The 10,897-nt window shown below is 51.6% G+C and overlaps 1 long non-coding RNA gene across 4 annotated transcripts; it reads right to left on the minus strand.

Moving 5' to 3' along the window:
• Positions 1 to 6,324: 6,324 nt before the first annotated feature.
• LOC140901245 (uncharacterized) lies at positions 6,325 to 9,297 on the minus strand. 4 transcript variants are annotated; one of them, XR_013634873.1, is made up of 6 exons: positions 8,804 to 9,297; positions 8,041 to 8,183; positions 7,374 to 7,737; positions 6,925 to 7,244; positions 6,758 to 6,811; positions 6,325 to 6,658 (listed from the first exon to the last, which is right to left on the minus strand). It is a non-coding gene; the product is annotated as an uncharacterized LOC140901245 (long non-coding RNA). The 4 variants fall into 4 exon arrangements; XR_013634872.1 differs by having other exon boundaries at positions 6,758 to 7,244; positions 7,678 to 7,737; XR_013634871.1 differs by having other exon boundaries at positions 6,758 to 7,244.
• Between the last annotated feature and the right edge of the window lie 1,600 nt (positions 9,298 to 10,897).

The raw sequence follows: 10,897 nt of genomic DNA on the forward strand, positions 1-10,897 counted from the left end.
GTGTGTGTGTGTGTGTTTCCTTGAGTGTTGTGTGTCGAGGGGCGTGTGTGTGTGTGTGTGTGTTTCCTTGAGTGTTGTGTGTCGAGGGCGTGTGTGTGTGTGTGTGTGTTTCCTTGAGTGTTGTGTGTCGAGGGGCGTGTGTGTGTGTGTGTTTCCTTGAGTGTTGTGTGTCGAGGGGCGTGTGTGTGTGTGTGTTTCCTTGAGTGTTGTGTGTCGAGGGGCGTGTGTGTGTGTGTGTTTCCTTGAGTGTTGTGTGTCGAGGGGCGTGTGTGTGTGTGTGTTTCCTTGAGTGTTGTGTGTCGAGGGGCGTGTGTGTGTGTGTTTCCTTGAGTGTTGTGTGTCGAGGGGCGTGTGTGTGTGTGTGTTTCCTTGAGTGTTGTGTGTCGAGGGGCGTGTGTGTGTGTGTGTTTCCTTGAGTGTTGTGTGTCGAGGGCGTGTGTGTGTGTGTTTCCTTGAGTGTTGTGTGTCGAGGGCGTGTGTGTGTGTGTTTCCTTGAGTGTTGTGTGTCGAGGGGCGTGTGTGTGTGTGTTTCCTTGAGTGTTGTGTGTCGAGGGCGTGTGTGTGTGTGTTTCCTTGAGTGTTGTGTGTCGAGGGGCGTGTGTGTGTGTGTTTCCTTGAGTGTTGTGTGTCGAGGGCGTGTGTGTGTGTGTGTTGTGTTTCCTTGAGTGTTGTGTGTCGAGGGCGTGTGTGTGTGTGTGTGTGTGTTTCCTTGAGTGTTGTGTGTCGAGGGGCGTGTGTGTGTGTGTGTGTGTGTTTCCTTGAGTGTTGTGTGTCGAGGGCGTGTGTGTGTGTGTGTGTGTGTTTCCTTGAGTGTTGTGTGTCGAGGGGGCGTGTGTGTGTGTGTTTCCTTGAGTGTTGTGTGTCGAGGGGCGTGTGTGTGTGTGTTTCCTTGAGTGTTGTGTGTCGAGGGGCGTGTGTGTGTGTGTTTCCTTGAGTGTTGTGTGTCGAGGGGCGTGTGTGTGTGTGTTTCCTTGAGTGTTGTGTGTCGAGGGGGCGTGTGTGTGTGTGTGTGTGTGTGTCCTTGAGTGTTGTGTGTCGAGGGGCGTGTGTGTGTGTGTGTCCTTGAGTGTTGTGTGTCGAGGGGCGTGTGTGTGTGTGTGTCCTTGAGTGTTGTGTGTCGAGGGGCGTGTGTGTGTGTGTGTGTGTTTCCTTGAGTGTTGTGTGTCGAGGGGCGTGTGTGTGAGTGTGTGTGTTTCCTTGAGTGTTGTGTGTCGAGGGGCGTGTGTGTGTGTGTGTGTGTGTTTCCTTGAGTGTTGTGTGTCGAGGGGCGTGTGTGTGTGTGTGTGTGTTTCCTTGAGTGTTGTGTGTCGAGGGGCGTGTGTGTGTGTGTGTGTGTTTCCTTGAGTGTTGTGTGTCGAGGGGCGTGTGTGTGTGTGTGTGTGTGTTTCCTTGAGTGTTGTGTGTCGAGGGGCGTGTGTGTGTGTGTGTGTTTCCTTGAGTGTTGTGTGTCGAGGGGCGTGTGTGTGTGTGTGTGTGTTTCCTTGAGTGTTGTGTGTCGAGGGGCGTGTGTGTGTGTGTGTGTTTCCTTGAGTGTTGTGTGTCGAGGGGCGTGTGTGTGTGTGTGTGTGTTTCCTTGAGTGTTGTGTGTCGAGGGGCGTGTGTGTGTGTGTGTGTGTTTCCTTGAGTGTTGTGTGTCGAGGGGCGTGTGTGTGTGTGTGTTTCCTTGAGTGTTGTGTGTCGAGGGGCGTGTGTGTGTGTGTGTGTGTTCCTTGAGTGTTGTGTGTCGAGGGGCGTGTGTGTGTGTGTGTGTGTTTCCTTGAGTGTTGTGTGTCGAGGGGCGTGTGTGTGTGTGTGTTTCCTTGAGTGTTGTGTGTCGAGGGGCGTGTGTGTGTGGTGTGTTTCCTTGAGTGTTGTGTGTCGAGGGGCGTGTGTGTGTGTGTGTTTCCTTGAGTGTTGTGTGTCGAGGGGCGTGTGTGTGTGTGTGTCCTTGAGTGTTGTGTGTCGAGGGGCGTGTGTGTGTGTGTGTGTGTTTCCTTGAGTGTTGTGTGTCGAGGGGCGTGTGTGTGAGTGTGTGTGTTTCCTTGAGTGTTGTGTGTCGAGGGGCGTGTGTGTGTGTGTGTGTGTTTCCTTGAGTGTTGTGTGTCGAGGGCGTGTGTGTGTGTGTGTGTGTGTTTCCTTGAGTGTTGTGTGTCGAGGGGCGTGTGTGTGTGTGTGTGTGTTTCCTTGAGTGTTGTGTGTCGAGGGGCGTGTGTGTGTGTGTGTGTGTGTTTCCTTGAGTGTTGTGTGTCGAGGGGCGTGTGTGTGTGTGTGTGTTTCCTTGAGTGTTGTGTGTCGAGGGGCGTGTGTGTGTGTGTGTGTTTCCTTGAGTGTTGTGTGTCGAGGGGCGTGTGTGTGTGTGTGTGTGTTTCCTTGAGTGTTGTGTGTCGAGGGGCGTGTGTGTGTGTGTGTGTTTCCTTGAGTGTTGTGTGTCGAGGGGCGTGTGTGTGTGTGTGTGTGTTTCCTTGAGTGTTGTGTGTCGAGGGGCGTGTGTGTGTGTGTGTTTCCTTGAGTGTTGTGTGTCGAGGGGCGTGTGTGTGTGTGTGTGTTGTGTGTCGAGGGGCGTGTGTGTGTGTGTGTGTGTTTCCTTGAGTGTTGTGTGTCGAGGGGCGTGTGTGTGTGTGTGTTTCCTTGAGTGTTGTGTGTCGAGGGGCGTGTGTGTGTGTGTGTTTCCTTGAGTGTTGTGTGTCGAGGGGCGTGTGTGTGTGTGTGTTTCCTTGAGTGTTGTGTGTCGAGGGGCGTGTGTGTGTGTGTGTTTCCTTGAGTGTTGTGTGTCGAGGGGCGTGTGTGTGTGTGTGTTTCCTTGAGTGTTGTGTGTCGAGGGGCGTGTGTGTGTGTGTGTTTCCTTGAGTGTTGTGTGTCGAGGGGCGTGTGTGTGTGTGTGTTTCCTTGAGTGTTGTGTGTCGAGGGGCGTGTGTGTGTGTGTGTTTCCTTGAGTGTTGTGTGTCGAGGGGCGTGTGTGTGTGTGTGTTTCCTTGAGTGTTGTGTGTCGAGGGGCGTGTGTGTGTGTGTGTTTCCTTGAGTGTTGTGTGTCGAGGGGCGTGTGTGTGTGTGTGTTTCCTTGAGTGTTGTGTGTCGAGGGGCGTGTGTGTGTGTGTGTTTCCTTGAGTGTTGTGTGTCGAGGGGCGTGTGTGTGTGTGTGTTTCCTTGAGTGTTGTGTGTCGAGGGGCGTGTGTGTGTGTGTGTTTCCTTGAGTGTTGTGTGTCGAGGGGCGTGTGTGTGTGTGTGTTTCCTTGAGTGTTGTGTGTCGAGGGGCGTGTGTGTGTGTGTGTGTCCTTGAGTGTTGTGTGTCGAGGGGCGTGTGTGTGTGTGTGTGTCCTTGAGTGTTGTGTGTCGAGGGGCGTGTGTGTGTGTGTGTGTCCTTGAGTGTTGTGTGTCGAGGGGCGTGTGTGTGTGTGTGTGTCCTTGAGTGTTGTGTGTCGAGGGGCGTGTGTGTGTGTGTGTGTCCTTGAGTGTTGTGTGTCGAGGGGCGTGTGTGTGTGTGTGTGTCCTTGAGTGTTGTGTGTCGAGGGGCGTGTGTGTGTGTGTGTGTCCTTGAGTGTTGTGTGTCGAGGGCGTGTGTGTGTGTGTGTGTCCTTGAGTGTTGTGTGTCGAGGGGCGTGTGTGTGTGTGTGTGTGTGTGTGTGTCCTTGAGTGTTGTGTGTCGAGGGGCGTGTGTGTGTGTGTGTGTGTGTGTGTGTCCTTGAGTGTTGTGTGTCGAGGGGCGTGTGTGTGTGTGTGTGTGTGTGTGTTTCCTTGAGTGTTGTGTGTCGAGGGGCGTGTGTGTGTGTGTGTGTGTGTGTTTCCTTGAGTGTTGTGTGTCGAGGGGCGTGTGTGTGTGTGTGTGTGTGTGTTTCCTTGAGTGTTGTGTGTCGAGGGGCGTGTGTGTGTGTGTGTGTGTGTTTCCTTGAGTGTTGTGTGTCGAGGGGCGTGTGTGTGTGTGTGTGTGTGTTTCCTTGAGTGTTGTGTGTCGAGGGGCGTGTGTGTGTGTGTGTGTGTTTCCTTGAGTGTTGTGTGTCGAGGGGCGTGTGTGTGTGTGTGTGTGTTTCCTTGAGTGTTGTGTGTCGAGGGGCGTGTGTGTGTGTGTGTGTTTCCTTGAGTGTTGTGTGTCGAGGGGCGTGTGTGTGTGTGTGTGTTTCCTTGAGTGTTGTGTGTCGAGGGGCGTGTGTGTGTGTGTGTTTCCTTGAGTGTTGTGTGTCGAGGGGCGTGTGTGTGTGTGTGTGTGTGTTTCCTTGAGTGTTGTGTGTCGAGGGGCGTGTGTGTGTGTGTGTGTGTGTTTCCTTGAGTGTTGTGTGTCGAGGGGCGTGTGTGTGTGTGTGTGTTTCCTTGAGTGTTGTGTGTCGAGGGGCGTGTGTGTGTGTGTGTTTCCTTGAGTGTTGTGTGTCGAGGGGCGTGTGTGTGTGTGTGTGTGTGTTTCCTTGAGTGTTGTGTGTCGAGGGGCGTGTGTGTGTGTGTGTGTGTGTTTCCTTGAGTGTTGTGTGTCGAGGGGCGTGTGTGTGTGTGTGTGTGTGTTTCCTTGAGTGTTGTGTGTCGAGGGGTGGGTGTGTGTTTCCTTGAGTGTTGTGTGTCAAGGGGTGGGTGTGTGTTTCCTTGAGTGTTGTGTGTCAAGGGGTGTGTGTGTGTGTGTGTATCGGTATTATGTGCGTGTGACGTGTTTTGTGTTTGAGACGTGTTGTATGTCATGCTGTGTCTTGTCTTGAGTTTTGTGGTGTGTGTGTGTAACATGTGTGTGATGTTTTGTGTCGTGTTGTGTGTCTGTGTGTCAGTATCATGTTTTGTGTGTGATTTGTGGGTAATTTTTGTGTCGTGTTCTGTGTCATTATGTGTTGTGTGTGTGACGTGTTGTGTGCGTTTTCTTGAGTGTTGTGTGTCTGTGTCGTGTGACGTTTTGTGTGTCTTTTTGTGTGTCATGTGACAGGTTGTGTTGTGTGTGCGCAATGTGTTGTGCGTGTGCGGCGTGCTATGTACAACGTGCAGTGCGATGCGCAACGTGGTGTGTCATGTTGTGTGTGTGTCAATGTCATGTGTATCGGTGTCTTGGGTTGTGTGTGTGTGTGACGGTGTAGTTTGTCGCGTTGTTTGAAACAGTGACTCTCTGTGGCCACTCAGTGTAATCAAGAAACAATTTCCCTCAAGGAGCAAGAGTGACACTAGGTGGCCACTCAGGGTATTGCACAAAGAATTTCCCTCATGCAGCAACACTGACACTGTGTGGCCAATCCAGATATTGCACAAAGCATTTCCTTCGTCGAGGACCAGTGACACCGGGTAGCCAATCCACTAATGCACAAACCGTTTCCTTTATGAAGGGAGAGTGAGGATGGGTGCCGAATCCCAGTTATGCACAAAGCATTTCCCTCAGAGCAATGGTAACACACGGTGACCTGTCAAAGTAATGCACAAAACCTCTCTCTCACAGCACTGCTGTGACATTCGGTGGCCATCTGGAGCAATGCAGGGGGTGTCTGCCTTGGAGCAGGAGTGACACCCGGTGGCCAGTGGGGGGTAACGTACAGAGAGAGCCCTCTGGGGGCAGTGAGCGCTGAGGTTAGGACCCAGGAGCCTGAGCTGTAGCAGGTCAGTCTGGAGTGCTGTGCAGAGTCCTGGACCCTCCACATGCCGTGGGTGGTGCTACCTGGTGAGAGCAGACAAAGGCTGAGGGCTACTCTCAGACCCCTGCTCCCGTCCTCTGCTGAATGTGGCCTGCTTTAGAGAGGACGACGAGACTGGCATGACCAAGGAAGCTCACCCAGTGATACAGAAGGAAGAGACACTTGAGGACTAAGCATCTCTTGTTACAGTCAAGTTGCTCTCCACGAAGTTACTGGACTTCAGGAAGATTCCATAGCACCTGACAATTCCTTGAGAGGGCAACAAAGGATTCCCGCACGTTTATCGTGCCCCAGTTAGATGCAGAGGTCTTTTCTCAGGGGCCCCACCCTGGGAGAGGTTTGACCCCCTGCTGGGATGCCACCTGATGTACTGGGATTTCACTGAGCCTGACTGCTCCACTAGCCTGGACTCCCTCTCCGTGTTTTGCTCACTTAGGCTCTCCAGCCTCTGGCAGCACACGCACGTAAGCAGGGACGCAGCAGCTGTAGAATCACACTGAGTCTGTAAACAGCTCTCTACAAGAAGACTCTGCTAGGAAATCGCCCAGCACTCAAATGCAGTTCCCCTCTGGAAAGTACACCCAAAATAATACTGTCTTGAGCTGTTGCAAAATCTATACAACATACGCTCATAAATTCAATGTGGAGGAAGATATGCACAACTTGACCTGACCCCCGCATTGAAAGTTGCACAAACTGGGTTGAATAATAATAATAAGAAGAAAAAAAGGTAGATTTTAAGTGATTATAAGGGATAGCAAACAGAAGAAGGCAGATTACTAAGCAAATACAAATACACATGCATACTAAGCAAAAGATCTTAAAGAGACTGGATTTAAGAAGTAATTTCTCATCCTAAATGTCTTTAGGCAAGGTGAAGAGTTTCTGCAGCTTAGACTTCCAGTTGTTTCTCTTCACAGACTAGACTCCTGTCTTAGTCTGGACTCAGCCCTGGACTTCCCCCTTCTCAGTTCCTTTGTCTCTTCAGGTACTTTCAGCACCCTTTCTACTGCCCTGCATGATTTTCGTCCGCTCCTCCTTCTCCATGGCACCCAAGACCTCACTTGTGGGAATGCACACCTAACCATGTCCTACAAAGGGAGACAGTAAGACAAGAGGAGAGAGAGAGAGCAAGTTGGCCAACACACGAGAGAAGAGAGAAAAACATGGGAGGAAGGCAAGCAACTCACCAGCTGGAGTCAACCTCTTCGATGAAACCTTCTGCTGCGGAGGAGACACCGTTCCTGGACAGAGAAACGAGCAGCCCCTGAAAATGAGGACCTTGTCTCTCTCATAACCACAGCTGGTCAGGAACCATTTCTTACAAACCCAGCCCCAGCTAACGGGGCGTCCCTACCTGGAGCTAGGCGGGCCGTGAGCAAAGCCTTCACCAACCAGACACTTATCTCACTGACAGTAGCAACTGGTCCACTGACAACTGGACGGCTCCTGGCTTGCATCAACAATGCTCACGGGCTCACTGCTCTCGCTCGCTTTCCATCCGATGAGGGAGTGAATACACTGGCCCCACTCAATGAACAGAGACCGAGTTAACACTGACAGTCAGCACTCCACTCTCGCACGCGTTGTCCTGCATGGTTTTTGTCCCCTCCTACTCCTCCATGCCTCCCGAGACATAGCCTGTGGGGATGCACACCTAAAGTGCCTGCCCATGTCCTGTGAAGGGAGACAGCACAAGGATAGGCAAGCACAGAGAGAGAGAGCGCGCGCGCGCATGTTGGTCAACATACACGAGAGAGAGAGAGAGAGAAAAAAAAAACCATGGTAGGATAGCAAGCAACTCACCACCTGAGTCATCCTCCTAGATGCAACCTTCTGCTGCGGACGCAACACCGTTCCTGACCAGAGAAATGAGCAGCCTCTGAAAATGGGGACCTTTTCTCCCTTGTAACCACAGCTAGTCAGGAACCTTTTCTTACAAACCCAGCCCTACCTTACGGGGCTTCCCTACCTGGGCTCAGGTGGGGCGTGAGCAGAGACCTCACCGAACCAGACACTTATCTCACTGAGAGTGACGGCTGCTCGGCTCCCAGACGGACAGCTCTTGCCTAGCATAAACAACGATCACAGGCTCCCTGCTCTCACTCACTTTCCATTGCATGAAGGCAGTAGACTCTGAGGCTTGACTTCTTTTTCCTTGGTACGAAACCTGATGGGGGGGGGGACAGGGGGACGGGACAAAAAAAATTCGCATCTCCGTCTGCAGTGTCACATAGTCTCTTCATTTCACATCTCCTGTATCCCATGGCTCCGCCCTCAACCCATCTCCTGTTACTACTTTACAACTGCAACTAGAAGGCGCCCATTGTAACAGCACCCAAAATAGTCACTTTGCTCAGGAGACTCTTGTCCCTTCCTCAGCCTTAATCCCAGAGCCTCGTACCCAACAAGGAAGCACACGGCCTGTGAAGGAAACAACAGCGAGTATAGATGAGGAATTCAAAGCACTGACCTCCTACTCACAGCCAGTTATGCAGAAGGCAGAAACATAAGGACTGTTTGTGTCTCCTTGGAAGGATGCACGAGCTGCTCAGGTCCACCTCTGCCACTTTCTCCTCCGGCTAGAGCTCCTGCACAAGTCCTCTGCAAGAGCAGCTGCAAAAACCAAGCATGAGCCATCACAATACAAAGCTCTCTTGGTGCTGGAAATCTTTCCCTCAGCCCTGCCTCACTCTTCCATCCCATCTATATCGGCCCCACTCGAAGAACAGAGACCGAGTTAACACCAACAGTCACCGCTCCACTCTTGCATTCAGTGCCCTGCATGATTTTCGTCCCCTCCTATTTCTCCGTGGCTCCCGAGACATAGCCTGTGGGGATGAACACCTAGCACGCCTGCCCATGTCTTAAGAAGGGAGACAGCACAAAGAAAGGAGAGGAGAGGAGAGGAGAGGAGAGGAGAGGAGAGGAGAGAGAGTCAGAGAGTTGGCCAACACACTAGAGAAGAGAGAGAGACAGAAAGAAGAAACATGGGAGGAAGGTAAGCATCTCATCACCTGGAGTCATCCTCCTCGATCTAACCTTCTGCTGCAGAGGATACACTGCTCCTGGCCAGAGAAATGACCAGCCCCTGAAAATGGGGACCTTGTCTCCCTCGTAACCCCAGCTAGTCAGGAACATTTTCTTACAAAGCCAGCCCCAGCTAACAGGATGTCCCTACCAGGAGCAAGGTGGGCCATGAGCAGAGCAGTCACCAAAACAGACACTTATCTCACCGACGATGGTGGCTGTTCCTTTCCCAATTGGACGGCTTTTGCGTGGCATCAACAATGCTCAGTGTCTGGTCGCTCTCGCTCACTTTCCATCCAATGAGGGGAGGAAATTCTGAAGTCTGATTTTTTTCCTTGGTTCTAAACCGAGCACAAGGAGGAAAAACAAATAAGTTACCATCTCAGTGGGCAATGTCACGTAGGCTATTCTTTATGCGTCTGCCACACGGTGGCGCTCCGTCCCGAACCCTCCCCCCATTACGCCTCTAATACTCCAACTAAAAAGCACCCCTTGCAACCGCACCTGAAATAATCACTCTGCACAGCAGACTCTGGCCCCTCCTGAGCCGTAATCTCACAGAGCCCCGTACCCAACGAGGAAGCACACATAATGTGAAGAATACTAGAGCGAGTACAGATGAGGAATTCAAAGCACTGACCGCTTACTCACAGCCTATTATGTCGGAGGCAGAAAGCTGACGACTGTTCATGTCTGCTGAGAAGGAAGTCCAATCTGCTCATGTCCACTTCTGCCAGCTTCTCCTCCAGCTAGGGCTGCATGAGCCATCACTACACAAAGCTTTATTGGTGCTGGAAATCTTGCCCTCATCCCTTCCTCCCTCTCCCATCCCGTCCACATCACTGGCTCTATGAACAGAGGCTGAGTGATCATTTCTCTCGTGGAGCAACAGTGACACCAGATGCCCAATCCAGCTAATGCACTCGGTATTTCCCGAATGCAGCAACAGTGACACTGGGTGGCCACTCGGGGTAATGCAGAAAGCATTTATTTCGTGGAGCAAGTGTGCATTACCACAAGGGGTGACCCAGTGCCATTAAGTATTTCCCTCATGGAGCAACAGTGAAACTGGGTGGACAATCCAGATAATGCACAAACCAGTTTCCTCGTCAAGGGACAGTAACAATGGGTGGCCACTCTGAGTAATGCACGAAGTATTTTCCTCATAGAGCAACAGTGACGCTTTGTGCACTTCCAAGATAGCAAGGGATGTGAAGACTAACAAGAAGCATTTCTACAGATATGTTAGCAACAAGGTGGTGGTCACGGAAAATGTGGGACCGTTACAGAATGGGGGAGTCAACATAGTGACAGATGATGTGGAATACGTTGAAGTACTCAATGCTTTTTTTGCCTGTCTTCACAGACAAGGTCAGCTCCCAGACTGCTGCACTGGGCAACACAGTACAGGGAGGAGGTGAACAGACCTCAGTGGTGCAAAAACAGGTTAAGGACTATTTAGAAAAGTTGGATGTGCACAAGTTCGTGTGTCCAGATTTAATGCATCCAAGGGTGCTCAGGGAGTTGGCTGATGTGATTGCAGAGCCATTGGCCATTATATTTGAAAATTCATGGCAATCAGGGGAGGTCCCGGACGATTGGAAAAAGGCAAATATAATGCCCATATTTAACAAAGGGAAGGAAGAGAACCCGTGGAACTACAGACCGGTCAGCCTCACTTCAATCCCTGGCAAAATCATGGAGCAGGTCCTGAAGGAATCCATTTTGAAGCACTTGGAGAAGAGGAAGGTAATCAGGAATAGTCTACATGGATTCACCAAGGGCAAGGCATGCCTGACCAATCTGATTGCCTTCTGTGATGAGATAACTGGCTCTGTGGATATGGGGAAAGCGGTGGATGTAATAAATCTTGAATTATATACACACTCCGCAGCCCAAGATCTCAATGCTGCACACTGTCTTACGAGGCAAAAAGATATCATGGCCAGCAAGTCCAGCCCCCACCTCCAGGAGCAACTATACCTCCGAAAGCTTCTCTGCCAGACCGAGAGGAACCACCTGGCGAGTCTGCAGGCACAACAGAGGTCTGCCCCACAGAGAGTGAGGCAGGGGAAGATGACTGCATCTATCTCCAGTACCCAATCCCTACAGGCCTCCTCCTCTGCCCCTTCTGCTTCCCCTTCCGTGGAGTCCAGACCCTCAGGGACCTCAGCAAACACGTTCAGAAGGCCCACAACAAACGGATCGCCTTCCAATGTAGCTGCTGCGACCTACCCTTCGAGACTCAAAAGAAATGTTAAGTATCACCAAACCACATGCAAGCGATCCCTCACAATGGT

The sequence above is a fragment of the Lepidochelys kempii genome, chromosome 21 (genome assembly GCF_965140285.1).
Source record: "Lepidochelys kempii isolate rLepKem1 chromosome 21, rLepKem1.hap1, whole genome shotgun sequence".
NCBI lineage: Eukaryota > Metazoa > Chordata > Testudines > Cheloniidae > Lepidochelys > Lepidochelys kempii.